The sequence below is a fragment of the Manis pentadactyla genome, chromosome X (genome assembly GCF_030020395.1).
Source record: "Manis pentadactyla isolate mManPen7 chromosome X, mManPen7.hap1, whole genome shotgun sequence".
Lineage (NCBI taxonomy): Eukaryota > Metazoa > Chordata > Mammalia > Pholidota > Manidae > Manis > Manis pentadactyla.
The window spans coordinates 24,804,740-24,832,638 of NC_080038.1; the positions used below are offsets into that span (position 1 = coordinate 24,804,740).

At 38.6% G+C, this 27,899-nt stretch overlaps 1 protein-coding gene across 6 annotated transcripts in view; it reads right to left on the reverse strand.

The window, feature by feature from the left end:
• Positions 1 to 26,551, reverse strand: part of TAB3 (TGF-beta activated kinase 1 (MAP3K7) binding protein 3) — a 73,888-nt gene extending 47,337 nt beyond the window's left edge. For 2 of the 6 annotated variants that reach the window (XM_057496163.1, XM_036917963.2), the window contains exons 1-2: positions 26,318 to 26,535; positions 1,132 to 1,241 (exon numbers count right to left, since the gene is read on the reverse strand). The gene's annotated coding sequence lies outside the window, so the exon portion shown is untranslated. The other 4 variants (XM_036917964.2, XM_036917960.2, XM_036917962.2 and 1 more) reach the window with 3 other exon arrangements.
• Positions 26,552 to 27,899: the final 1,348 nt, after the last annotated feature.

A 27,899-nucleotide genomic window follows, 5' to 3' on the forward strand; every position in this document is an offset into this window, starting at 1 on the left:
TCTTCATTCTCAATAAACCTAGTATTTCAATGTCACCTTTATCATTTTAGGGCAAATACTGGCTTCTATCAGAGACAGCATGGACACAAGTTTCTAATTACTCTCCTGACTCAACCTCATTTTGTAGCCACAGCAGAGATAAAATAACAAACTCTGGTTATACTATATATTTTCAGTGCTTTGCATTACTTTTTCTAATTTTTCAATTTCTCACTTTATCTTAAACATTACCAAAAAATTGAATTTCTGCAATCATAATATAAGTTGATCATGGGGACTGCTGGACCACTGTGATGTACATCTGAAACCAACATAATTTTGTATATTAACAACACTTTAATAAAAAAAACAAACTTCAAGTATGAGCAAGAAATTAAAGGCTAGAGAGGGCTTTAAAAACTTGCTAAAAATCCATTATACAACAGGCCTTATCACATCTTGTCCAGTGTTTAATTCACAACATATATCCACACATGTTATTATACTAGGAAACAGATGTTAAAAAGAGTGGTAACATTTTTATAAGGTAGAAAAACAAACTAACTAGAAATCAAAGCTGATACTGCTATATAGTCTTTCTTGATAGCTATACCAATGGCCCTAAGTAAGAATTATGCTATAATTTAAAAAACTATGCTTATTTGTTCATAATACTAGATTTATCACCTCTACAGCTCAGTTATTGAATATGGATCTGAGAGTAAGAAAAATTACAATAAAAACTAGGAAGCTGGATATCAGCATATGCACACATATCCAGTTACTCCTTGAGGCAGGTCTTTCAAGCTCCACCTGCTCCAACCACTGGAGTTCTGGGACCTGGGTGGGATTAGTCCCTTTTAGTCAAATACAATGCTAAATTACCCTTCCATCTGTTGGTAAGGTTTCTAATAGCAAATGAATTGCACAAAGAACTTGCTTAGGGTCCTGATTTAGGGCCTCAATCTAAACACATGATCATCTGAAAATCTTTTATTTCTTTTATACATGCTCTTAAATGCACAAAAGGGATGGGGATGAGGGGGCGGGGTAAACAAACATGTTAACATCAATGCACATTAGTTTCCAAAAAAGATTTTTGCTCTACTTTAACTACAGAAATACACAGACACACAGATATACAATCTGTACCTCCAGTTTTTTAATTGGCGAAACTTCAACTAGGATACCTCGTCAAGTTTGACATGCAACAATTCACAGTGAAAAACTTGAAAAGACTTCAGTCACTGCCCTAAAAAAAACTGGAAGATAAAGAGGTAAGAATCAAACTGTGAAAGGTATAAAGAAAACAGCAAGAACAACTGATTCAGTGCATGAATGACAGGTCACAAAAAAGAAAGCAGCAATTTGTACACCTTTACTACCTGAAATTTCAGTTAATGAAGTTTACATTTGACTGATAATAATAGAAAGTTCACCTGACTACCTGAACCACCTTGGTCCCCTTCCCAGTGAGTCACCTCTAGTGAGACAGCAAAAGCTCTTTTGAGGTTTTCACTTCATAGAGAGCTATCAAGAGGAACTTTAGTTGCATCCCTGGCAAATCTCAGGGGTGCCTTGCTGCTCCCCATGACATACTAGTTATTAATTTTTAATGGATTTGATCATAAAACTGTGCTGAGGCCCTTTAAGGGCCACAGGTCTTTAAATTTACATGCCTTTATACTGAGTTTGATTTATTATCTAGTAAAGTAGAGGAATTTTTAAAATTTCCACACCCCAAGTGAGTACCACACCCTCACTGCAGAGCCAAACAGTGAAAAAGGTATATATGGCTTTTTCTTTGTCCCCATGCTGCAACTTCTCAATAGAATGAGAACTGCTCATTCAGGACTGGGAGGCCCTCCCCATAACGTAACCCACAAAATCACCAATCTACCATTCAAGGATAATTTTAACTTCCTCAAGAAGAAAGAGTAACACTTGCTCATAAGCTGTAATGAAATAATTGGAAGACTCTCAGTTAAAGAAGAAAGCAGAGTCTTCAGTTCCCCAATGGGGGATATTACAATTCAAGAACTGATGAGCTATCTCAAGCTAGCCAAACAGCCCTACTGAACAAGGAGAAAGTTCTTCCATAGACAAATAATTCAGCTAATAATGGCACAAGTGACCAAATTAGACCAATCACAATCTAGTAACTTTTAAGTAAATAATTCATCCATGTAATGGTAATCAATGGATAGTAAAAGCATTAGGTGAAAAGTGGGGCTTCCAAAGGGTTCAGGCTGTTACCATCTGAACCCTCTGATGAATCAATTAAAGCAAGCATAAAAAAAACTTTTTTAGATAACTGAAAAAACTTGAACATGGACTAAGTATCACATGTGCTATAAAGGAATTATTACCAGGTTTGTTGTATATGATAATGCTTTGCAGGCATGTTAAGAACATGTGTTTTAGAGATACATTGCTTAGGGATAAAATAATGCCTTGGATATGCTATAAAAATTCTCAGCAAAAAAGAGGGGTAGACACAAGGTGAAGCACGTATGGGAAATGCTGATGACTACAGCATCAGAGGGTCACTGAACTTTTAATTTATGTATATCTGAAAATGTTCACAAATAAAATGTTAAAAATAAAAACAACCAGGAGTCACTACAGGATTCTTTAATGAGAAAAGGGCAATGTACTCAAAATAATACTTAAAAACTGATGATTTTCATTGTTTGGTACAAACTCTAAAGACAAAGAAGCTACAGATACAAAACTACTGAAAGGTTAAGACGGTCCAGAGATAAGATCCTAAAAATGTCAAAACCATTATATTTAAGTATCAATTTGATTTTAAGTTAATAAAATTATTATACTAAATAGCAATTATAGTGTACTTATCAACATTATAACTTATAATTATGATACATAAATTTAAATTCTTACTGAAAATGAATTATATGCAAGGCCCTGCAATTAAGTGATAAAACAAAAGTGTGAAGTCCATGCCCTATCTTGAAGCTTACTCTTAAGCTGGTGAAAAAGAATATACTCTGTACCCTGGTAACAAAGAGTTCAGAGAAAGGAGAGATGGGTTCAGGTACAGCAAGTTTACTGAAGAAGAACAATCAAAGTAAACAACAGAAAAGATGCAGGATTAGAAGAGAAGGGAAAAATGCAAATGTTCTGAATGAGGAAATTCAAAACATACAGGTACCATTTAGAGTTCCAGCAACATTTTAAAGCATGGCCTATCTGTGAGTGGGACAGGGGAAAATATTAATGAATAAACCTCCAAGAAGAGAATCCTTAGAAAGGGATACCAAATAATAATAATAATAATAATAATAATAATAATAATAATAATAATAATAGTTCTCAAAAGAAAATGGAGTAATACTAAATTTGAGGAGGCAATATCTTCATACCCTTAAACATATAATACCATGCGATTGACTATGCTCCAAGTAAACAAGGGCATTTGACATTCATTGGCCTAATGTAAGACAATTGTTCAGGTTATCATTATGAGGATGTTGAAATGAGATATGAGCACCAGAAGCAGAAGCACCACCATAATTTTAGGAGCACTGGCTCAGGCTATATTGCTAGAAAGAGGGTTTGAGGCAGGAAGTTTTTTGCTCTCCCTAAAATTCAGAAGACCAGAGCAAACAAGACTTTGTCTAGATCTTATCAGGAGTGACTAGAGAAACAAGAAAGGAAAGCTTACAGAAGATATCCACTAAGGGAGTTAGTTTCACCATATGAATGACAGGAAAGATGATAAATGCACTGGAAAGAAAAGAGGCATACCTTTCAGAAGTGGAAAAAATGAGACAAGTCTAAAGAGACAGAAAGGGACTGACTACATGTGAGAAGAGAAAGGACTAGTGATAAAGCAAGCTTTCCAACAGGGTAGCAGAAGTGGCAAATTCCAGAGCCAGTGGGACCATGTTCTAGAAATGAAGTGTAGTGGGGGGCAATGAGGAATGGGTTATGAAGGAGTAATCTCCCAACTGTCTCAATCTTTAAAACATGAGTCATGGCGTTATTACGTTATATGGTTTAGAGAAAGAAGAAAGCATAACATGACAAAACTGGGAAGTCAGTAACCTATCTACAGGCAAGCATTAACTGGCTACAATAGTCGAAATAAAGTGCTACTAATAGTTGTAGACAAAAAAACATATGCCATGCACCAGGCGTGCAGCTACAGACAAGTTACTTAACCTCTCTTAGGCCCTGTTTTCTAATTTTTTGCTTAATACCACACCTAACTATCACACCCCTAACGGCTGTTGTGGGAATTAATTTGCATAGAAGGAAAATGTTTGTAATCTCTAAGCTCCATATTCATTCATGAGATTGTTTGAGAGCTCTTATATGGGAGCAAATAGGAATCTCAGAACTGCCACATTTTTTTATTTCATAATGACAGATACATATTATGCATATGTACATACATATACATTTTATATATACATATAAAAATAAGGGTGAACTAGAAACCAATCAGTATATACACTGAATGCAACTGAACCTTGAGTCATCTGGTTGATTTAAGTAGAAAAACAAGTGCCATACCTAGAAGAAAATTTGAAAGGAAACTATTTCACTGGTAAAAGCAAACATAAAGTTAGTAGATTAATCATTTAAAAAACTAGTGTGACACCTCAACACCCGAAAAGCAAATAACCCTACTAACAAATGGGCAGAGGATATGAAGAGACAGTTCTCCAAAGAAGAAATTCAGATGGCCAACAGACACATGAAAAGATGCTCCACATCACTAATCATCAGGGAAATGCAAATTAAAACCACAATGAGATATCACCTCACACCAGTAAGGAAGGCCAGCATCGAAAAAACTAAGAACAACAAATGCTGGCAAGGATGCGGAGAAAGGGGAACCCTCCTACGCTGCTGGTGGGAATGTAAACTAGTTCAAACACTGTGGAAAGCAATATGGAGGTTCCTCAAAAAACTAAAGTTAGAAATACCATTTGACCCGGGAATCCCACTCCTTGGAACTTACCCAAAGAATACAACTTCCCAGATTCAAAAAGACATATGCACCCCTATGTTTATCGCAGCACTTTTTACAATAGCCAAGATATGTAAGCAACCTAAGTGTCCATCAGTAGATGAATGGATAAAGAAGATGTGGTACATATACACAATGGAATAATATTCAGCCATAAGAAAGAAACAAATCCTACCATTTGTGACTACATGGATGGAGCTGGAGGACATTATGCTCAGTGAATCCAGGCGGAGAAAGATAAATGCCAAATTATTTCCCTCATTTGTGGAGTATAACAATGAAGCAAAACTGAAGGAACAAAATGCCAGCAGACTCAGAGACTCCAAGAATGAACTAGTGGTTACCAAAGGGGACAGGTGTGGGAAGGCAGGTGGGGAGGGAGGGAGAAGGGGACTGAGGGGTATTATGTTTAGTACACATGGTGTGGGGGGTCACGGGGAGAACAGTGCAGCACAGAGAAGGCACACAGTGAATCTGTGGCATCTTGCTGCACTGATGGACAGTGACTGCATTGGGGTATGGGTAGGGACTTGATAATATGGGTAACTGTAGTAACTACATTGTTTTTTCATGTGAAACCTTCATAAGAGTGTACATCAATCGTACCTTATTAAAAAATTTTAAAAAAAATAAATAAAAGGGTTTCTTAAAAAACAAAAAAAACTAGTGTGAGCAAAAATGAACAAGTGGGACTATATCAAGCTGAAAAGCTTTTGTACAGCAAAGGACACCATCAATAGAACAAAAAGGCATCCTACAGTATGGGAGAATGTATTCATAAATGACAGATCCGACAAAGGGCTGACATCCAAAATACATGAAGAGCTCACATACCTCAACAAACAAAAAGCAAATAATACAATTAAAAAGTGGGCACAGGATCTGAACAGACACTTCTCCAAAGAAGAAATTCAGATGGCCAACAGACATATGAAAAGATGCTCCATATCGCTAATCATCAGACAAATGCAAATTAAAATCACAATGAGATATCACCTCACACCAGTAACGATGGCCACCATCCAAAAGACAAACAACAACAAATGTTGGCGAGGTTGTGGAGAAAGGGGAACCCTCCTACAGTGCTGGTGGAAATGTAAATTAGTTCAACCATTGTGGAAAATAGTATGGAGGTCCCTCAAAACTCTAAAAATAGAAATACCATTTGACCCAGGAATTCCACTTCTAGGAATTTACCCTAAGAATGCACTAACCCAGTTTGAAAAAGACATATGCAGCCCTATGCTTATTGCAGCACTATTTATAATAGCCAAGAAATGGAAGCAACCTAAGTGTCCATCAGTAGATGAATGGATAAAGAAGATGTGGTACATATACACAATGGAAATATTATTCAGCCATAAGAAGAAAACAAATCCTAACATTTGCAACAACATGGATGGAGCTAGAGTGTATTATGCTCAGTGAAATAAGTCAGGTGGAGAAAAACAAGTATCAAATGATTTCACTCATCTGTGGAGTATAAGAACAAAGAAAAAAACTGAAGGAACAAAACAGCAGTAGATTCACAGAACCCAAGAATGGACTAACAGTTACCAAAGGGAAAGGGACTGGGGAGGATGGGTGGGAAGGGAAGGATAAGGGGGAAGAAAAGGAGGGGAGGGCATTACTATTAGCAGACATAATGTGGGGGGGGGCATGGGGAGGGCTGTACAACACAGAGAAGACAAGTAGTGATTCTACAGCATCTTACTATGTTGATGGACAGTGACTGTAATGGGGTATGTGGGGGGGAACTTGGTGATGGGGGGAGTCTAATAAACATAATGTTCCTCATGTAACTGTAGATTAATGATACCAAAATAAAAAAAAACCTAGTGTGAAGGTTAAAAGGTAAAAGTAGTAAAACCTATTATATCTATAAAAATTAATAGATATAAAATATGACCTCATATACATAAAAGGTGAAGGGAGGGTAAAAATGTAATGCTTTCAGAATGTATTGTAACTTAAGCAACTATCTATATATAGAGAATGATATGTCTATGAACTTGATGGGAACCAGAGACCGAAAACCTATAACAGATAAACAAAACGAAGAGAAAGAAACCCAAGCACAATACTAAAGAAAGTCATCATATCACAAGGGAAATGAGCAAGAGAAGAAAGGAACAAAAAAGAACTACCAAAACAACCAGAAAGCAATTAAGAAACTAGCAATAAGAACATACTTTCAATAATTAACAAATATAAATGGACTAAATGCTCCAATCATAAGAAATTACTGAATAGATAAAAAAACAAATACCAATCTACATGGTGTCTACAAGAGATTTGCTTCAGACCTAAAGACACATGCAGACTAAAAAAGATATTCCATGCAAATGACAGTGAAAAAAAAGATGGGGTGGCAATACTTACATCAGACAAAACACAGACTACAAAACAAAGCCTGTAACAAAAGACAAAGAACATTACATAATGATTAAAGAATCAATCCAACAGGACATAACAATTATAAATATCTATGTGCCCAACAGAGCACTTAAATACATAAAGCAAATATTAACAGACATAAGGGGAGAAATAGGTAATAAAACACTCTTGATAGAGGACTTTAACACTCCACTTATATCAATGAATAGAGCACCCAAACAAAGTACTGATAAGGAAACAGCAGCTTTGAATGACATATAAGACAAGAGGGACTTAGCAGATACATACAGAACATCCTATTCAAAACCAGCAGAGTACATATTCTTTTCATGTGTACTTGGAACATTTTCCAAGATAGATCATGTTAGACCATAAAACAAGCCTCAATAAATTTAAGAAGACTAAAAGCATATCAAACATCTTTTCCAGCCACAAGTTTATGGAACTAAAAATCAATTACAGTGAAAACACTGAAAAAAAAATACCCAAAAATGTGGAGACTAGACAACATGCTACTAAACATCCAATGGGTCAACAAAGCAATCAAAGAGTAAATAAAAAAACACCTGGAGACAAATTAAAATGGAAACACAATGGTTCAAATTTTGTGGGATGCAGCAAAAGCAGTTCTAAGAGAGAAGCTTGTAGTGATACAGGCCCTACCTAAAAACAAAGCAAAACAAGAAAAATCTCAAACAATCTAGTGTTACACCTCAGGGTCCTAGAAAAAAACATAGCCCAAAGTAAGGAGAAGGAAAAAGAAAAAATAAAGATCAGAGCACAAATAAATGGAGACTAAAAATAAACAAAATTGATAAAGCTTCAGCCAGACTTACCAAGAAAAAAAGAAGACTCAACCATCAAGATATGAATGGATGAAAAGATGTAGTACATATACAGAATGGAATATCATTCAGCTATCAAAAAAAATCCTGCCATTTGCAACAACATGGATGGATCTAGAGGATATTATGCTCAGTGAAATAAGCCACATGGAGAAAGACAAATACCGTATGATTTCACTTATCTGTGGAATATAAAAACAAAGCAAAACAGAGGGAACAAAAACAGCAGTAGACTCATAGGCAGTGATAAGTGACTAGTGGTTACCAAGAGGGAGGGGCTGGGCAGTTGGGGGGGTGGGAGATAAAGGAACACAGTAATTCACAATCACATAGGGATGGTACTACAGCATAGAGAATACAGTCAATGATCCTATAACATCTTTCTACATTGGCAGATAGTAACCACACTAGAGGGGGTAAGGACTTAATAACGTGTGTAACTGCTGAACAACTGTGTTGTACATTTGAAACCAATATAAGATTATATATCAATGATACTTTAATTTTAAAAAATCCAATATGAAAATATCCTCCCCCACGAAAAAGAGGGGACTCAAATAATCAGAAATGAAAGAGAAGTTAAAATCAACAGAAATACAAAGGATTATGAGAGTACTATGAGTAACTACATGCCAACAAACTGGATAATCTAGAAGAAAAGAATAAATTCTTGGAAACCTACAATCTTGCAAGACTGAATCAGAAATAGAAAACCTGAACAGACTGATTACTAGTAACAAAATTGAATCGGTAACCAAAAAACTACCAACAAACTAAATACCAGGACCAGGTAGCTTCATAGGTGAATTCTACTGAACATTCAAAGAAGAGTTAACACCTACCTTTCTCAAACTTTTCCAAAAAACAGAAAAGGAAGGAACACTTTCAAATTCATCAACAAAATGAAAAGGCAACCTACTGAAAGGGAGGAGATATTTGTAAACAATATATCCAATAAAGGGTTATTATCCAAAATATAACAAACTCATATGACTCAACACGAACAAAATAAAAAATCCAATAAAAAAAGGGGCAGAGAACCTGAAGAGACATTTTTCCAAAGACATACAGAGGGCCAATAGACACGTGAAAAGATGCTCAACATCACTAACCATCAAGGAAATGCAAATGAAAACCACAATCAGCAATCACCTCACACCTGTTAGAATGGCTACTATCAAAAAAAAAATAAAGGTACTGGCAAGAATGTAGAGAAAAGGGAACCCTCCTACACTGTTGGTGGGAATGTAAATTGGTGCAGCCACTATGGAAAACAGTATGGGGGTTACTCAAAAAAATTAGAAATAAAACTACTATATGATCTAGCAATTCTATTTCTGAGTGTCCATCCAAAGAAAACTTGAAAAGGCATCTGCACCCCCAAGTTCACTGCAGCATTATTTACAATGGCCAAGATACAGAAACAACCTAAGTGTACATCAATGAATAAATGGATAAAGAAAAGGTGGTATATATAAATGATGGAGTATTATTCAGCCTTAAATAGGAAATAAATCTTCCCATTTTCAAGAACATGGATGCAGCTTGAGGGCATTATTCTAAGTGGAAAAGTCAGACAGAAAAAGACACATATTCTATGATCTCACTCTATGTGGAATCTTTAAAAAAAAGAAAAAAAAGCTCAAGAGAGAGAACAGACTGGTGATTACCCCTGGCAGGTGGAGGGGTACAAACTGGGTGATAGGGGTCAAAAGGTACAAACTTCCAATTATACAATAATTAAGTCATGGGGATGTAATGTACAGCATATCTGAAAGTTGTTAAAAGCCCTCATCACAAGAAAAAAATTTGCAACTACATATGGTGGCAGACTTTAACTAGAGTTGCTGTGGTGATCATTGCGCAAAATATACAAATATTGAATCATGCTGTACAGCAAAAACTGTACCAATACAATGTTATGTGTCAATTATACCTCAATAATAAAAAAAGAAACTTGAAGTATACTATTACTATTTTAAAAATGGAATCTGTAATTTATAGCTTTCCCACAAAGAAAACTCTAGACCTAAATGGCTTCACTGAATTCTATATTTAAAATAGAAATAAAAGCAATCTTAACACACTATCTTCCAGAGAATAGAAAAAACAGGTATATTCCTTAACTCATTTTATAAGGCCACCAAAACCTAACAAGGGCTATACAAGAGAACAAAATTAGAGGCTAATCTCACTCAAGAACACCCAAAATTCCCAAATAAAAGGAACAAGATAATGACCAAACTAGATTTATTCCTGGAATTCAAAGTTGACTGAGCATCAGGAAATCAACTGATATAATCTGATTCAAGGAGCAAAATTATATGATCATTTTAACAGTAGCAAAGCATTTGATAAAATCCAGTATTATTCAGGATATAAGCGCTTAGCAAACCAAGAACAAAGTGAAACTTCCTTAATCTAATAGAGTAACTGGGAAAAAATTAAAGCAAATATATTCAGTAGAGAAATGTTCAGTTTTCTGTTTGAGAAGGGGAACAAGACAATGGTGCCTTCTATTACCACTTCCACTCAGTATTATAATCTAAGTACTAGTCAGCACAGTAAGAAACAGAGTACAACATGAAAGGAACAAAAAGACTAAAGATAAATTACTAAAAGTAATAAATGTTCAGCACAACTGCTAGATACAAGGTTGATAAACAAAACTCAACTGCATTTTTACAAACAACAAAACGAAGTCTTTAAAAATTTACAATATCAAATATCTAGGAATAAAATTCTCAAAAGTTGTGAAAAACTTTCTGGACGAAATTATAAACATTACTGAGAGAAAATAAAGAGGACCTAATAAAAGGAGCAGTATATCATGTTCATGAATTAGAAAATATGATAAAGATGTTAAATCTTCATTAGCCTACGGAATGCAGCTTGTAATATTGCAATATCTTTGCATGGTGAAAGATGGTTAACTACATCATTTAGTAATGTACATACCTGTTAAATCACTAAGTTGCTCACCTGAAGCCAATATAATACTGTATATAAACTATATTTCAAGAAGAAAAAAAAGAGAACTCCAAAAAAAATCAAAGAAATGTCAGTTTTTTTTCTAAATTGCTTTATAGACTGCATGCAAAACCAATCAAAATCCATACAGGTTGTGTGTGTGTGTGTTTGTGTTGTGTAAAAAGTGACAAGATGACACTAAAAATTCATATAAATGTGAAAATGGCCAATGAGAGCCAAGATACTCTCAAAGGACAACTAGGTCAAAGACCTTATTCTACTGAACATCATGATTTATGATAAAGCTGTATTAAAGAAGACAGTATGGTATCAGTGCAAGGATCAACGGAACAGAAAAGACAGCTGAGAAACAGAACCACAGACATAGGGATATTTGATTTCCAACAACAGTAGGGAAAAAACAGTGTGTTAGGATGACAATCTATCCATGTGGGAAAAAAAATTATACTGTCCCCTTCCTCATACAAAGCACATAATAATCAAGTTTTGGTAGTTGCTAGATCTATATGTGAAAGCCAAAACAACAAAGCTTCTGGAAGATGAGAGAGACTATCTTCAAGACCTTGGGATAGGGAAGGATATTTTAAACTGAACCTGATACCTAGTTTAAAATAAAGGAGAATACCTATAAATCAGACTACATTAAAATTAAGAACTTTGGTTTACCAAAAGACACATTAAAAATGAAAAAGCATGCCCTTGCAACCAGCAAGGGCTCATTTCTAACACACAATAAAAAACTTCTACAAATCAGCAAGTCAAAATAGACAAGGCAGTAAATACAAGACACTTTTTTTTAAGGAATTCCACCCAAAGTAGTTACGGAAAGCACCTAGAAGAAGATTTAGTTATAAATACTGACACTTTCCCTGGGATTTACAAAGTAAAAGTTTTACTATACATTAACACTTAAAAACTTTTTAGTTGTTTTTGTTGTATTTTCAAAAATATATATGTTTTTGAGAGGAGATTCCCACTGTCCTACTCACGCCGCCATCTTGCCTCCGCCTCCACATATATATTTTTGAAAATACAAGAAATACAACTAATCCTAAAAGAGAGACCAGAAGACACAGGACAACAGCCAGACTACATCCACACCTGCGAGAACCCAGCGCCTTGCGAAGGGGGTAAGATACAAGCCCCGGCCCGGCGGGACCCAAGCGCCCCTCCCCCCAGCTCCTGGCGGGAGGAGAGGAGTCGGAGCGTGGAGGGAGAGGGAGCCCAGGACTGCTCAACACCCAGCCCTAGCCATCCGCACCAGAGTGCTGACGCAGACACAGTGCATGCGTGGGGGGCTGGAAACTAGGGAAACAGGACAGCAAGACCTTTGAGCAGGTCCCGAAGCCGGTGCCCCTGTGACAAAGAAAAGCGAGTGCTTTTTGAAAGTCTTAAAGGGACAGGGACGTCACAGCTGGATGGATGCATCCCGGGTCACAGTCCAGCAGCTGGAAATTCCAGGGAACTCCAGGCGCACTAACCCCCTGGGCAACAGCTCTGAGACCCCTCATGGAGGTAAACAGCCAAACAGCCCCCCGTCCATTACCCCTCTGGGGCCTCGCCATAGCAGAGAAGCAGCCTGAGGCTGGCCACGCCCACAGCAAGGGAGCTTCCTACATACCGGCCGGGCAAGATACAGAGACCCAGTCTACACGCAATTGCCCAACACAAGCCACTAGGGGTCGCAGTTGTCCCAGTAAAGAAAGGCCAGGAGCAAGTGGAAAGCCTTGGCTTTCCCAGCTGACATAAAGTCAATAGCTCACCATTGCACCTATCAACATGAAAAGGCAAAAATATTTGATCCACACAAGACTAACCCAGACAGCTTTGACATCTTCTACATCTTCCCCTGAGAAGGAACCTGGGGAGATAGATTTAACCGGTCTTCCTGAAAAAGAATTCAAAACAAAAGTCATAACCATGCTGATGGACTTGCAGAGAAATATGCAAGAACTAAGGAGGGAGAGAATACAAAAATAAAACAAGCTCTGGAAGGAATTCAAAACAGAATGGATGAGATGCAAGAGACCATTAATGGACTAGAAAACAGAGAACAGGAATGCAGAGAAGCTGATGCAGAGAGAGATAAAAGGATCTCCAGGAATGAAAGAATTTTAAGAGAACTGAGTGACCAATCGAAAAGGAACAATATCCAAATAATAGGGGTACCAGAAGAAGAAGAGAGAGAAAAAGGGATAGAAAGTGTCTTTGAAGAAATAATTGCTGAAAACTTCTGCAAACTAGGGGAGGAAATGGCCTCTCAGACCACAGAGGTACACAGAACTCCCATGACAAGGGATCCAACGAGGGCAACACCAAGACACATAATAATTAAAATGGCAAAGATCAAAGACAAGGACAAAGTATTAAAGGCAGCCAGAGAGAAAAAAAAGGTCACCTACAAAGGAAAACCCATCAGGCTATCATCAGACTTCTCAACAGAAACCCTACAGGCCAGAAGAGAATGGCATGATATACTTAATGCAATGAAACAGAAGGCACTCCAACCAAGATTACTGTATCCAGCACGATTATCATTTAAATATGAAGGAGGGATTAAACAATTCCCAGACAAGCAAAAGTTGAGGGAATTTGCCTCCCACAAACCACCTCTACAGGACATCTTACAGGGACTGCTCTAGATGGGAGCACTCCTAAAAAGAGCACAGAACAAAACACCCAACATATGAAGAAGGGAGGAGGAGGAATAAGAAGGGAGAGAAATAAAGAATCATCAGACCATTTTTATAATAGCTCAATAAGCAAGTTAACTTAGACAGTAAGACAGTAAAGAAGCCAACCTTGAACCTTTGGTAACCACAAACTTAAAGCCTGCAATGGCAATAAGTACATATCTTTCAATAATCACCCTAAATGTAAATGGACTGAATGCACCAATCAAAAGACAGAGTAACAGAATGGATAAAAAAGGAAGACCCATCCATATGCTGCTTACAAGAGACTCACCTCAAACCCAAAGACATGCACAGACTTAAAGTCAAGGGATGGAAAAAGATATTTCATGCAAACAACAGAGAGAAAAAAGCAGGTGTTGCAATACTAGTATCAGACAAAATAGACTTCAAAATAAAGTAACAAAAGATAAAGAAGGACATTACATAATGATAAAGGGTTCAGTCCAACAACAGGATATAACCATTCTAAATATATATGCACCCAACACAGGAGCACCAGCATATGTGAAACAAATACTAACAGAACTAAAGGAGGAAATAGAATGCAATGCATTCATTTTGGGAGATTTTAACACACCACTCACGCCAAAGGACAGATCTACCACACAGAAAATAAGTAAGGACACAAAGGCACTGAACAATACACTAGAACAGATGGACCTAATAGACATCTACAGAACTCTACAGCCAAAAGCAACAGGATACACATTCTTCTCAAGTGCACATGGAACATTCTCCAGAATAGACCACATACTAGGCCACAAAAAGAGCCTCAGTAAATTTAAAAAGATTGAAATCCTACCAACCAACTTTTCAGACAAAGGTATAAAAATAGAAATAAATTGTACAAAGAAAGCAAAAAGGCCCACAAACACATGGAGGCTTAACAACATGCTCCTAAATAATCAATGGATCAACAACCAAATTAAAATGGATTTCCAGCAATATATGGAAACAAATGACAACAACAACACAAAGCCCCAACTTCTGTGGGACGCAGCAAAAGCAGTCTTAAGAGGAAAGTATATAGCAATCCACACATATTTAAAGAAGGAAAAACAATCCCAAATGAATAGTCTAATGTCACAATTATCGAAATTGGAAAAAGAAGAACAAATGAGGCCTAAGGTCGGCAGAAGGAGGGACATAATAAAGATCAGAGAAGAGATAAATAAAATTGAGAAGAATAAAACAATAGAAAAAAATCAATGAAACCAAGAGCTGGTTCTTCGAGAAAATAAACAAAATAGATAAGCCTCTAGCCAGACTTATTAAGAGAAAAAGAGAGTCAACACACATCAACAGAATCAGAAACGAGAAAGGAAAAATCACGACGGACCCCACAGAAAGACAAAGAATTATTAGAGTATACTATGAAAACCTATATGCTAACAAGCTGGAAAACCTAGGAGAAATGGACATATTCCTAGAAAAATACAACCTTCCAAGACTGACCCAGAAAGAAACAGAAAATCTAAACAGACCAATTACCAGCAACGAAATTGAGGTGGTAATCATAAAACTACCCAAGAACGAAACCCCCAGGCCCGATGGATTTACTTAGGAATTTTATCAGACATACAGAGAAGACATAATACCCATTCTCCTTAAAGTTTTCCAAAAAATACAAGAGGAGGGAATACTCCCAAACTCATTCTATGAAGCCAATATCACCCTAATACCAAAACCAGGCAAAGACCCCACCAAAAAAGAAAACTACAGACCAATATCCCTGATGAACGTAGATGCAAAAATACTCAACAAAATATTAGCAAACCAAATTCAAAAATACATCAAAAGGATCGTACACCATGACCAAGTGGGATTCATCCCAGGGATGCAAGGACGGTACAACATTCAAAAGTCCATCAACATCATCCACCACATCAACAAAAAGAAAGACAAAAACCACATGATCATCTCCATAGATGCTGAAAAAGCATTCGATAAAATTCAACATCCATTCATGATAAAAACTCTCAACAAAATGGGAATAGAGGGCAAGTACCTCAACATAATAAAGGCCATATATGATAAACCCACAGCCAACATCATACTGAACAGCGAGAAGCTGAAAGCTTTTCCTCTGCGATAGGGAACAAGACAGGGATGCCCACTCTCCCCACTGTTATTTAACATAGTACTGGAGGTCCTAGCCACGGCAATTAGACAAAACAAAGAAATACAAGGAATCCAGATTGGTAAAGAAGAAGTTAAACTGTCACTATTTGCAGATGACATGATATTGTACATAAAAAACCCTAAAGACTCCACTCCAAAACTACTAGAGCTAATATCGGAATTCAGCAAAGTTGCAGGATACAAAATTAACACACAGAAATCTGTGGCTTTCCTATACACTAACAATGAACCAATAGAAAGAGAAATCAGGAGAAGAACTCCATTCACAATTGCATCAAAAAGAATAAAATACCTAGGAATAAACCTAACCAAGGAAGTGAAAGACCTATACCCTGAAAACTATAAGATACTCTTAAGAGAAATTAAAGAGGTCACTAACAAATGGAAACTCATCCCATGCTCTTGACTAGGAAGAATTAATATAGTCAAAATGGCCATCCTGCCCAAAGCAATATACAGATTCGATGCAATCCCTATCAAATTACCAACAGCTTTCTTCAATGAACTGGAACAAATTGTTCAAAAATTCATATGGAAACATCAAAGACCCCGAATAGCTAAAGCAATCCTGAGAAGGAAGAATAAAGTGGGGGGGATCTCACTCCCCAACTTCAAGCTCTACTACAAAGCCACAGCAGTCAAGACAATTTGGTACTGGCACAAGAACAGAGCCACAGACCAATGGAACAGAATAGAGACTCCAAACATTAACCCAAACATATATGGCCAACTAATATTCGATAAAGGGGCCATGGACATACAATTGCGAAATGACAGTCTCTTCAACAGATAGTGCTGGCAAAAGTGGACAGCTACATGTAGGAGAATAAAACTGGATCACTGTCTAACCCCATACACAAAAGTAAATTTGAAATGGATCAAAGACTTGAATGTAAGTCATGAAACCATAAAACTCTTAGAAAAAAACATAGGCAAAAATCTCTTAGACATAAACATGAGTGACCTCTTCTTGAACATATCTCCCCAGAAACGGGAAACAAATGCAAAAATGAACAAATGGGACTATATCAAGCTGAAAAGCTTCTGTACAGCAAAGGACAACATCAATAGAACAAAAAGGTATCCTACAGTATGGGAGAATATATTCATAAATGACAGATCCGATAAAGGGTTGACATCCAAAATATATAAAGAGCACACACACCTCAACAAACAAAAAGCAAATAATCCATTTAAAAAATGGGCAGAGGAGCTCAATAGACAGTTCTCTAAAGAAATTCAGATGGCCAACAGACACATAAAAAGATGCTCCACATCGCTTGTCATCAGAGAAACGCAAATTAAAACCACAATGAGATATCATCTCACACCAGTAAGGATGGCTACCATCCAAAAGACAAACAACAACAAATGTTGGCAAGGTTGTGGAGAAAGGGGAACCCTCCTACGCTGCTGGTGGGAATGTCAATTAGTTCAACCATTGTGGAAAGCAGTATGGAGGTTCCTCAAAATGCTCAAAATAGAAATACCATTTGACCCAGGAATTCCACTTCTAGGAATTTACCCTAAGAATGCAGCACTCCAGTTTGAAAAAGGCAGATGTACCCCTATGTTTATCGCTGCACTATTTACAATAGCCAAGATATGGAAGCAACCTAAATGTCCATCAGTAGATGAATGGATAAAGAAGATGTGGTACATATACACAATGGAATATTACTCAGCCATAAGAAAAAAACAAATCCTACCATTCACAATAACATGGATGGAGCTAGAGGGTATTATGCTCAGTGAAATAAGCCAGGCTGAGAAAGACAAGTACCAAATGATTTCACTCATACGTGGAGTATAAGAACAAAAGAAAACTGAAGGAACAAAACAGCAGCAGAAGTACAGAACCCAAGAATGAACTAATAGTTACCAAAGGGAAAGGGACTGGGGAGGACGGGTGGGAAGGGAGGGATATGGGAGGGAAGAAAAGAAAGGGGGCATTATGATTAGCATGTATAGTGTTGGGGAGGCACGGGGAGGGCTGTACAACACAGAGAAGAAAAGTAGTGATTTTACAGCATCTTACTATTTTGATGGACAGTGACTGTGAATGAGGATGTGGGGGGGACTTGGTGAAGGGGTGAGCCTAGTAAACATACTGTCCTTCATGTAATTGTAGATTAATGATACCAAAATTAAAAATTAAAAAATAATTTTTTTAGATGTCCATATTAAAATAAACTAGTTCTCCCATTCTTTCTCTAGTCAAAACTCGGAAGAAATACTTATCATTGAAAAAGTCCTGTTTAAGAAATCTTTGTCTACTCCAAGGTCACAGACATTCTCCAAAAACTAAGATATACAAACGTATGTGTCAATAGCAGAATACCTAGTGATGTATTCACACAGTAGGATATACAATAATGGAAAGAACAGTCTACAACTACATGTAACATATACATAAATCTCAAATTCACATTGCCCAGGAGAATATAGTGAGATTCCATTTGTAAAGTACAAAAGTAGGCAAAACTAATCTGTGATATTAAAAGTCAGGGAAATGGCTGAGAGGATAGGGTGGTAAGTGATCAGAAAGGCACACAAAGGGGCTTCTAAGTGGCTGGTAACATTCACTTTTCTTGATCTGGGTACTGGTACACAAGTGTGCTCAGTTGGTGACAATTCATTGAGCTGGTCACTACTGATACGTACTTTCCATATATATATTAAACAATAAATTATTTTTTAAATGTGAAGGAGCAACTATTTTTCAAAATTGGCTAGGGGATATGAGAGCAAAAATGTTAGAGGTCCACTGCTTCACATCAAAGCACAGAAACCAAATAACTAACAAAAACTAAAAAAGCAGGTATTAGACAACACCCTGATTACCAAAAAAGTATTCACTGAGATGTCAAACCAACTAGTGACTCTCAAATTTACAGTAACATTGGTTTGAAACTACTTGAACCCAAAAAGATTAATTGGTTTATATCTAGATTTAGTGTCTGGTGTTGATTTATGAAGATATAAGACAAGCAACTTGATCTTAACAGGTTTTTATTAAGTAAGAGGATCTTTCAAATGTCCGAAATGAACTAACAGATTCACACATCTAGTCATGTCTCCTAATATTACAAATGAAGAAACCAAGGTCTTTTGAAGTTGGGTGATTTGTCCAAGGTCTTAAGCATCTCTCAGTAAGTAGAACAACTGAAGTTATTTAATTAAGTTCACCCCTCTCCCACTTTTCTGTAAATTCTAGGGGATTTCCAGCCACCAAGAGAATTTGTTTACAGGCAGTGTCCCTCAATACACACTGTATCAACTGAAACATTTTTATCCAAACATTACCAACTCAAAAGTAATTTCTTTTTCACATATAACTAATAGCCAAAAGCTATTTCTGGGGCAGAAAAGATAAGACTTTCTAAAAGTAATTCATGATGTGCAACCTAACTGATAACTTTATGTTTACTCTAAATGATGCCTCTGACATCAAACTTAAGGCATGTGTGACAATTTAGAATGATAATAGCACCTACAACATATGGTGCCCCTGAAAAAGACAAAAAGAATGAAGCATGACTACAAACTGAAACCAATACATATAAACAAACAAGTGTGCTAAATTAGTGGCAATATATTACTGTACTAACTTAAATTAATTTCTTATTAAATCAATCACAAGTATTAAATTAATTTTTCCAATTCAGTCCAGTTAGCTTCTATATCCAATATGGAAAAAGTATGCTTTCTCTATAACTTTAGCACTTTTAAAAGGAAGAATGAGCTGTCATTTTGAAGCTAAATCCATTAAAACTGAACAGAACATATATCAACCCATTTAGTCCTGTGAAAATATATGTTTAAATTATAAAAATGCTTTCGTCTCTGCCCTTATCACCATAGCATTCTTTCCCCTATCATAGGTTTCTCTCCTTTTATTTCATACTGTAAAGTTCAGTGCCAAAATGAATCCCTAGACTTGCCCTCCCCAGGGGAAACACCTGGACTTTTGAGGACCTGCAGAAAACTTAAATCAGAAAATGGTTTTATGGCCACAGAAACTTATCTGGAGGTTTCAATAATATAAATTCAAACAATTAAAAAATGACTTAACAACTAAACGCAAAATGGTATCCTGGAATAGATCCTGGAATAGAAAAAGGATCTCAGTGGGAAAACTGGTGGAATCAAATAAAACTGCAGTTTAGCTAGTACTAATGTACAACTATTACAGTTATTTTTGACAAATGTACCATAGTTATATTTATATGGGTGAAGGGTGTAGAAGAATGCCATACTATCTCTGCAACTTTTCTGTGAATCTACAATTATTCCAAAATAAAAAGCTTATTTAAAAAGAAATGTTTTAGCAAGAACTGCCAAAAGTCAAGACTGTACCTCAATTCTAACTCAATCCCCACAAGGCCTAAATAGGTGATTAGGTGATGGGGCAGGTTCACAGAAGGGACTCTTTAAATGCTACCTATATCTCCAATATTACTAAACAAAATTAACCCCAGAAAAGCCTGTGGGGGTTAGGGGGGAGTGGGGAAGATGCTTACTTTAGGCAGGGATGAAAATGAAAAGCCATGAAACCATTTTTCAGTGGAAAGGGAGAACAATCCTATTTAAGCACAACAGATATGGGCAAGGAACAGCCAAGGAGAGAGGGATATTACAGAGGTCCTAAAACAGTAAAGCTTAACAATAAATATATAACATTCCTTATGCACTCACCCCTGGGCCAAGTGCTGTTTTAAGTGCTCTGTATCTTTAACACATTTAACCCTCCCAAGAACCCTGTAAGGTAGGCAGTACTTACATCTACATTTTACAGATGAGAAGTTCTGTGATGGGAAAGAGATTGGAGGGCAACCACTCACTAGACTATACAGCCTACAGAGGAGCCTAGCCTGGGAAAAGCTCCTGCCTTCTAGAGACCAGGTCCCACTACTCACCCTGTCCTTAGCCTCCACCAGAGAAGAAAGCCCTCTGCCCAAGGCTTGGGAGTCTTTGCTAGGATCGTGGAGGAATGTGACTCCACCACCCCTATATTCAAGATTGTGTTCATAATCTTTCAGTACTTGATGCACTCAGTGCATATTCTTGTTGAGACACTATTATACATAGAAGTCAGTTTTTACAGTACTATCAGTCTTCAAATTCAGATATGTTGGGCTGGCCTGGGTATCTGAAGGCCTTATGTGACATTATTTCTGTGGGAAAATGGTGCTGATTTCCAAAAAGAAAGCCTTACAAATGGACCATTTAGAAACTGTAGCTCCCTCTACACAAACTCTGGCCTTGTAGATGTCATAATAAAAGGCACCGTGGTTATTCAAATAATCCAGTTTTGCTCATACATCAAAGTGGCACAGTTCCTTATACCTAACATAATAATGGTGTCACAAAAAAAAATTAGCTCAGTATTTTATGGATTTCCTGCACTAGGGCCATTTTTGGATGTGCCCAGCAATGAATATATTGCCCTCCCTGGCCTCCCATAAGGTTTGCATTAAAAAATTACTACTGAATTTATATATAAGACATCTATAGTAATAGTAGTAATAATGATAATGACAATGTAGTAGGAACAAGAACTCTTTTTGAGCATTTACCACTGTTAGGCATGTTCTAAATACTATATATGTCTGCTAGCTCATTTAATCCTCACAAAAATCCAATGAAGTTAGCTATTAAACTATCCCAATTTCAAAAATGAGGAAACAGGTCACAGATTAAGCAACATGCCCAAGATCACAGAGCTAGTTAGTGTCAGAAGTAAGATTTGAACATTTGAGCATTTTACCCCTAGAGATATTTTTAACCACTGCATTCTGTGTATAATTACATAATTGGGTAAATTCTTAAAATAAAGAGTGCTTACTCAAATGCATTTTTAAAACACAATGGGTTTAGAGACAAAAAAAGACCAACTTTGCCTTTTATTAGGAATATGTTCTTCAACCAAGCTAAGACTGAACACAGTTATGGAGAACAAATTTAAAATGTAGTTTACTTTGCTTTAACCGCTTTGAAATCCCTCACTTATTTGTTTGAACATTACAAGCAGTGGTGACAGCATGTAACTTCAACAACAGACTAATAAAACTTTATTTTTAAATCTTCAGGTAAAACAAATATCCTGGCCATGTTTACCATTAAGTGAACTAGGGTAAAATAACTGCAAGGGTTCCAATACCCTTGAAAAGTTTTAAAACAGAAGCAAGAAATAGGGAGAACAAGATACTCCTTTTATGACAAAGCAGAACTCTGTTCTTCCCACAACACTGTAACATCTGCTGTAAGAAGAAACATTAACCTGAGATGGACTGAACTTCAACTGTATTTCAAAACATGTACTTATATTCAGGAATGCTTCACTGGCAGTTTAAAAATGCTATCAGTTTATCTCCAAGAAGAGCCATCTGATCGACATAACACATCTAATTTTGGATAGCTAAAGGTGTGCTCCCTACCATCCCACGAATTAACAAAAACTTCACAACCCCCAACAACTTCTGGAGAACAATCTGATTTTTAAATCATCCATTTGAATCTCAGAACTTGCCTTCCCTGGAAATAAAGTTCTATGTACCAGTTTCCAAACCAGCTCACAAAAGCTTAAACACCCACAAATAAGGTTATAGAAGTATAATCAAATACTGAACCTATATGGGCAATGTGTCTGTGGGGAAACCCATTCAGCTTTCAACTTAGAATAAAAACAACTAACCGCACCCCACTCAGCCCTGGAAGAAGACAAGAATTCTTCCCTCCCCTAACTGGGAGTCTGAGCTCCCCTAGGACCATGGGCACAGGCTTCCATGACCAAGGCAGAGCAGGAGGACAGGCAGGAAGCAGGGCAGCCGGCAGTGTATTAGGATTCAGAGGTAGGAGGATAAACGGCAGAGCAAGGGTGGAATGAAGGCAGCAAGACCTACCTGGGAAAGGATGAAGGGTGGGATGGCAGCTAAAAGGAGGAAAAACTGTGGGGGTTGGAGTGGGCTGCCGAAGAGGGCGAGGAAACAAGGCCTGCTCCACCAGCAGATGGGCTGTTACAAACCTTCCTCCTTAACACTTGGAAGAGGGAAGGAAAAAGAGAAACCTTGGCAAGGGTCTTGACACTGCCTCCTTCTCTGCAGCTATTCTCATTCTCCTTTTCAAGAAAGGAATGGATCAAGGGGTCTTGTCCAGTTTTTGATCTCCCAGAGCACCGGGATTCGGAGAAGGGTAGCAGACTTAGAGGAGTTGCACTGCCCTACTTGTCAGCATCCACTTGCCAAAAGACATCAGTGTGGCGAGACAAATGATTATTTGTGACCATGGTAATAAATTGAGGTTTATTATGTATAAAGTATGAAAATCAACTTCTACATACTTAGGAGACAATTTCCTGGTATCTTGTCTTTATATAGTGGCCATACAAATCATTTCAGAAAGGTTCTTTTATTTACCTGGTGAGAACTCACTCAGTTACATTATCACCTGTCAAGTTTTTCACCCCAATAGCCCAAATGCCATGAGCAGTTATTTCACAAATAAGGAAGTATATTTAACTGTTTCTTGGAAGTACAACTACAATGAGAAACTTGCTCATTTTGACCAAACATTGCCCATCAGGACTCCAAGGTATTCTTTCAAGGAAAGCTCCAAACTCCACATAACATAACCACACTCAGGTGAGTCTCAAGGAACATTTGGCTTTTTTCCTCTGGCCTCTAATGCCCATGTATCCATGAGCCATGGGTACTTACCTAAAAGCCCCCTAACAATTTACTTCTTAAAAGATGAAACAGCAAACCCCAAATTCTGTAACTTTTCCAGAACTTCCAGGCAGGGATAATTTAACAGGTAAACCTAACCAAATGACCCACTGGAGGATGAATACCAGACAGCCTTAGCATATTTTTTTAAAAATTTCATTAACTACTGTTACAGTTGAACTCACTCTTGGGCAGAGGTAATGGCCAAGATGTCAAGCTCAGCAGCACATCAAAGATGCAAGAGCAGAAATCAGTCGGGGACAAAAAGTGACCAAGGGCCATGCACTGTCAAGATGTTCCTGGTGGTTCACCAACATCTCAGATCCTGCCTGGGAACCTGGAAGGTCTTTCACTCCCTAGCCCCATAGAACATTATGTTGGATCCCAGAACAGTTGCTATATTTTCTGCAAACTACCAATTGGGTCCAAAACTTCTGCACTAAATTAAAGAGAAGAAAACAGTGTCTGTTATCAGGTACTCCACTTGTTGGAGAAGGTAGGTGGGTGGGTATGTGTGTATGCGTCCAAGCTATGATAAAGCAAATTCAGAACCCTATAAATAGTTAGTATTTTATTTTAATAATGCAGTTTGAAAAAGTTTTCAGGACCAGAATAGACAAAATATTTTATCTTTGAAGTACCTTGGGCATGCTGAAACTGGAAGGCAAAGTTACTGAAACCATGTGAATTTCACATAGGTCACTACCAGATACTTAGGAATCCTTATAATCAGCCCACTTCTGCTAAAATGTTACCTCTGACTAGAAAATGTACACATCTGAAAAGAAGAAAAAGCTTGAGATTATCTTTAGCCAAGGACACTGAAAGCTTTCAAGATTATCAACAGAATTGAAAGGTTTCTTTGTAACAAAATTTTCTGTTTTCATAAAATTTTTATCAGTCAGCACATACATTTACTCAGAGCACAGAAAAACACATATTCTAGAGTAAGACACTTAAGTTTGAGTTCTAGCTCTGCAATTTACCAGCTATCTGACCTTCTTAGGAAACTTACTGAGGAATACTGAAGGTTAGAGTCATTATCTGTACAACAGCGTAACAATATCTTTAGCACAGGGTAGCTATGAGGACTAAATGCAATTGCACAAAACCCACCTAGCCCAGTGCTTGAATATACCCGATGTTAGCTCCCTCATCCCCCCAACACAAACTGTAAAGAGTGTGGTATCTATAATTTCCAGAAGACTGTGTCAAATAAATACATAGAAGAAAATTCAGAGTGACAGAACACAGATTACGTTCTGTCAAATTGTAAGATGAAAATCACACATTTAGTATTTACCTTCACTAGTCTTACCTTGAATTAAGCCAGTTGTAAGGAAATGGGGGTGGCGGTGCTGGCTAAGATTGAAAAACTTCGTATCACATACTAATTTAAAATTATGTAGGTGTATATGCTTGCAATCTTTCAATATTCATAAAAAGACACCATCACAAAATTTATCATGGGTGATGATGCCCTTTGTAATATAATACTGAAAAAACGAAATCCCCGTCTCAGGAGCCCTTTCTTGATCGAAACGTTTCTTCTTATAAATGTTCTTATATACTACTGCAAAACATTTGCAAAGAAATAAAGTAAATCCTCTTACCCTTCCAAAATGAAAAAGTGTGCACAAGAAGCTGTTTGTCAAATTGTTCTTTCCCACTCATTCTTGTTCTTTTACAAACCAGAAGTATATACACCACATGCCAAAATTACTGTGATGGACAAACATCACTTAAGAACACATGGAATTGACAAGCTGTCTGGGACAAAGGTGACGAGTTTTCTTAAGCAACTGCAATTACGTTTAGTAAAAACATATGCTTTTCACCAACAGCATGAACTTTTGACTTTACATGCAGCTTACTTTGTAACACACCTTGTCTCCCCATCCCTCCCCCAAATCCTGCTTTTACGCACTTTAATGAGCTGGCAGGCAGTACTAAACTATAGAACTCCAAGTGTGAATGACTATAAACTGCTGGACCTCAGAGGACTGCTTGCTTGTGTGATCTTCTTTAAAAGAACACAGGCAATGTTTTCTCCTTGCTCCACACCTGCCAACAATCATCTGCAAATCTCTTTTAGAACAATTATTACCATTACTACTAACCTTCCCCTTCTCTATCAACACCCTCAAAAGCCCCAACCTGGATGCTGCTAAGTCCTCATCGCCAAACGCCTTGCTGAGGCGTGAAGTCCGTCCACGTTGGTTCTCTCTTCGCAACGTCCAGGTTCTGGCGAGTAAGAACATCCCCTCCATCGGGGGGCTAAGGCTAACCGAGGCCCCCGGCCACTCCCACTCTCCTCGGCCTCCCGGGGCGTCTGGGGCGGGCACGCCCGGCCCTGCGCAGACCTCCCGCAGCCCCGCAGTTCCCAGTGTCCGTCGCAGCCCCGAGCCGAGCCGAGCCCCGGGACGCCCACATTCGCGCGCACGCCAATCACCCGGGCGCCGGGTCACCGGGACGACCCCGGGGCCGCCCCCGACACCCCAGCCAGGGCAGGTGCCGGGCCTCCTCGCGGACACTCACCCGACACCCACTGCTCCGCGTCCGCCGCCGCCGCCGCCGCCGCTGGCTAGCCCTCCCGCCCGCAGCCTGCTCCTGCGGGGGGTCCGGGCCGGCGCCGCTACCCCGCCCGACCCCCCTCGGGTGCGCACCGCGCAGAGCCCGGATCCGGAGAGGAGACGCCGCCGCCGCCGCCGCCACCGCCCCCTTTCCTTTCCTCCCTCCTCCCTCAGTGCGTCCCTCCCACCGAGGCCCGCCTAGTATTTCCTGGATCCGGTCTCGGGGAGAGCTTGGCGAGCGAAACGCCGGCCTCAGGGTTCCCGTCGGGCGCCGTCGCTCGCCAGGTACAAAGATGGCGCCGCCGGGGACGGCCAAAGGCGATCTCGCGACGCTTCTCCCACAGCCACCGAAGGGCGGGGCCCACAATTAGGGCCGCCTGAGCGGGCTTCAAAGCAAACACTCCCCCATATCGGAAATGGGCAGTACCTATTACGGCGGAAATTTTTGCGCCTGTGCGCAGGCGGGCAGTGACGCATGCCCAGAAGGGTCCCTGAAATAAGACCCAACTCTCCGTGTTATACCTGTTTCCTCTAGAGGCGCAGTGCAGAGAGGGAGGGGGCGGAGGAACCCGGAGTGAAAGCCAGGGTAGGGCTGGGCAGGATTTGGTGGCGAAGTGAGAGGTGCCCTTTAAGGCTCGGTCATCCCTCAAGAGCCCGAGCGGCCAACACACTTTGTCGTTCCCGGGAGTCCTCTAACCCTTATCTTCTTCCTACCCTCCCTGTCACCGAGTATTCTTTGCAAAATCTCAGCTGCCCCTTCATCCTGCTGTCGGTTTGCACTATTTATTGAAAGCTTGCTGTAGGCTTGGATCTGGCTCACAGCTGGCAGCCACAGCCCTCCTGTTTCTCACTTCACCATCTATCTAACTTTCTGTTTCATTTTGGTGCTACATGAGCTTTCAAATCATATACTGTTAATTGCTTCTGTTCTTGTTTTATTTTTCCTCGCTCATTCATTTTCATTCAGTCAAACGTGGGTTCAGTTTTCTTTGCGCCAGGTACTGAGAAAACAGATGTGCTGTGACCTCAAGGAGCTATTGGCCTGGGGTGGAGATGAATGAGAAAAAAAAGGTGACAGTTCACAGTAAATGGTATGATAAAAATGGGTACACAGAGGAGTGACATACTGGGAAATGGGTCTCATGACATATATCAAAAAGAAAAATTTGTTTGAGGGGAGTCTCACAGGCATATGATTTAGTCCAGTGAATCCATCAGGGTGCTGTCAGGAAAACAGACCACCCTGATTGTTTTAACAGAGAATTTAATATAAAGAGTTGATAATTAGATAACTGAAGAAGCAAGAAGAGAACTCAGTGTATCACAGAGATAGCAACTGCAGGAAGCAGCTATTATGCCTAGAGCTAGACGGACCAACGGAAGAAATTCGGATTATTACAATTTAGACGTCTAAGTGAAGGGGTCTTGTGGAACTGAAACTCAGACCTCTGAGGAGGGAGCAGCAGCTGCTGGCGCTGGTGTCTCTCAGCAGGACTCAAAATGCTGAGTCTGCCAAGTGTGAGGAAAACTGCACACTGGATCCAACC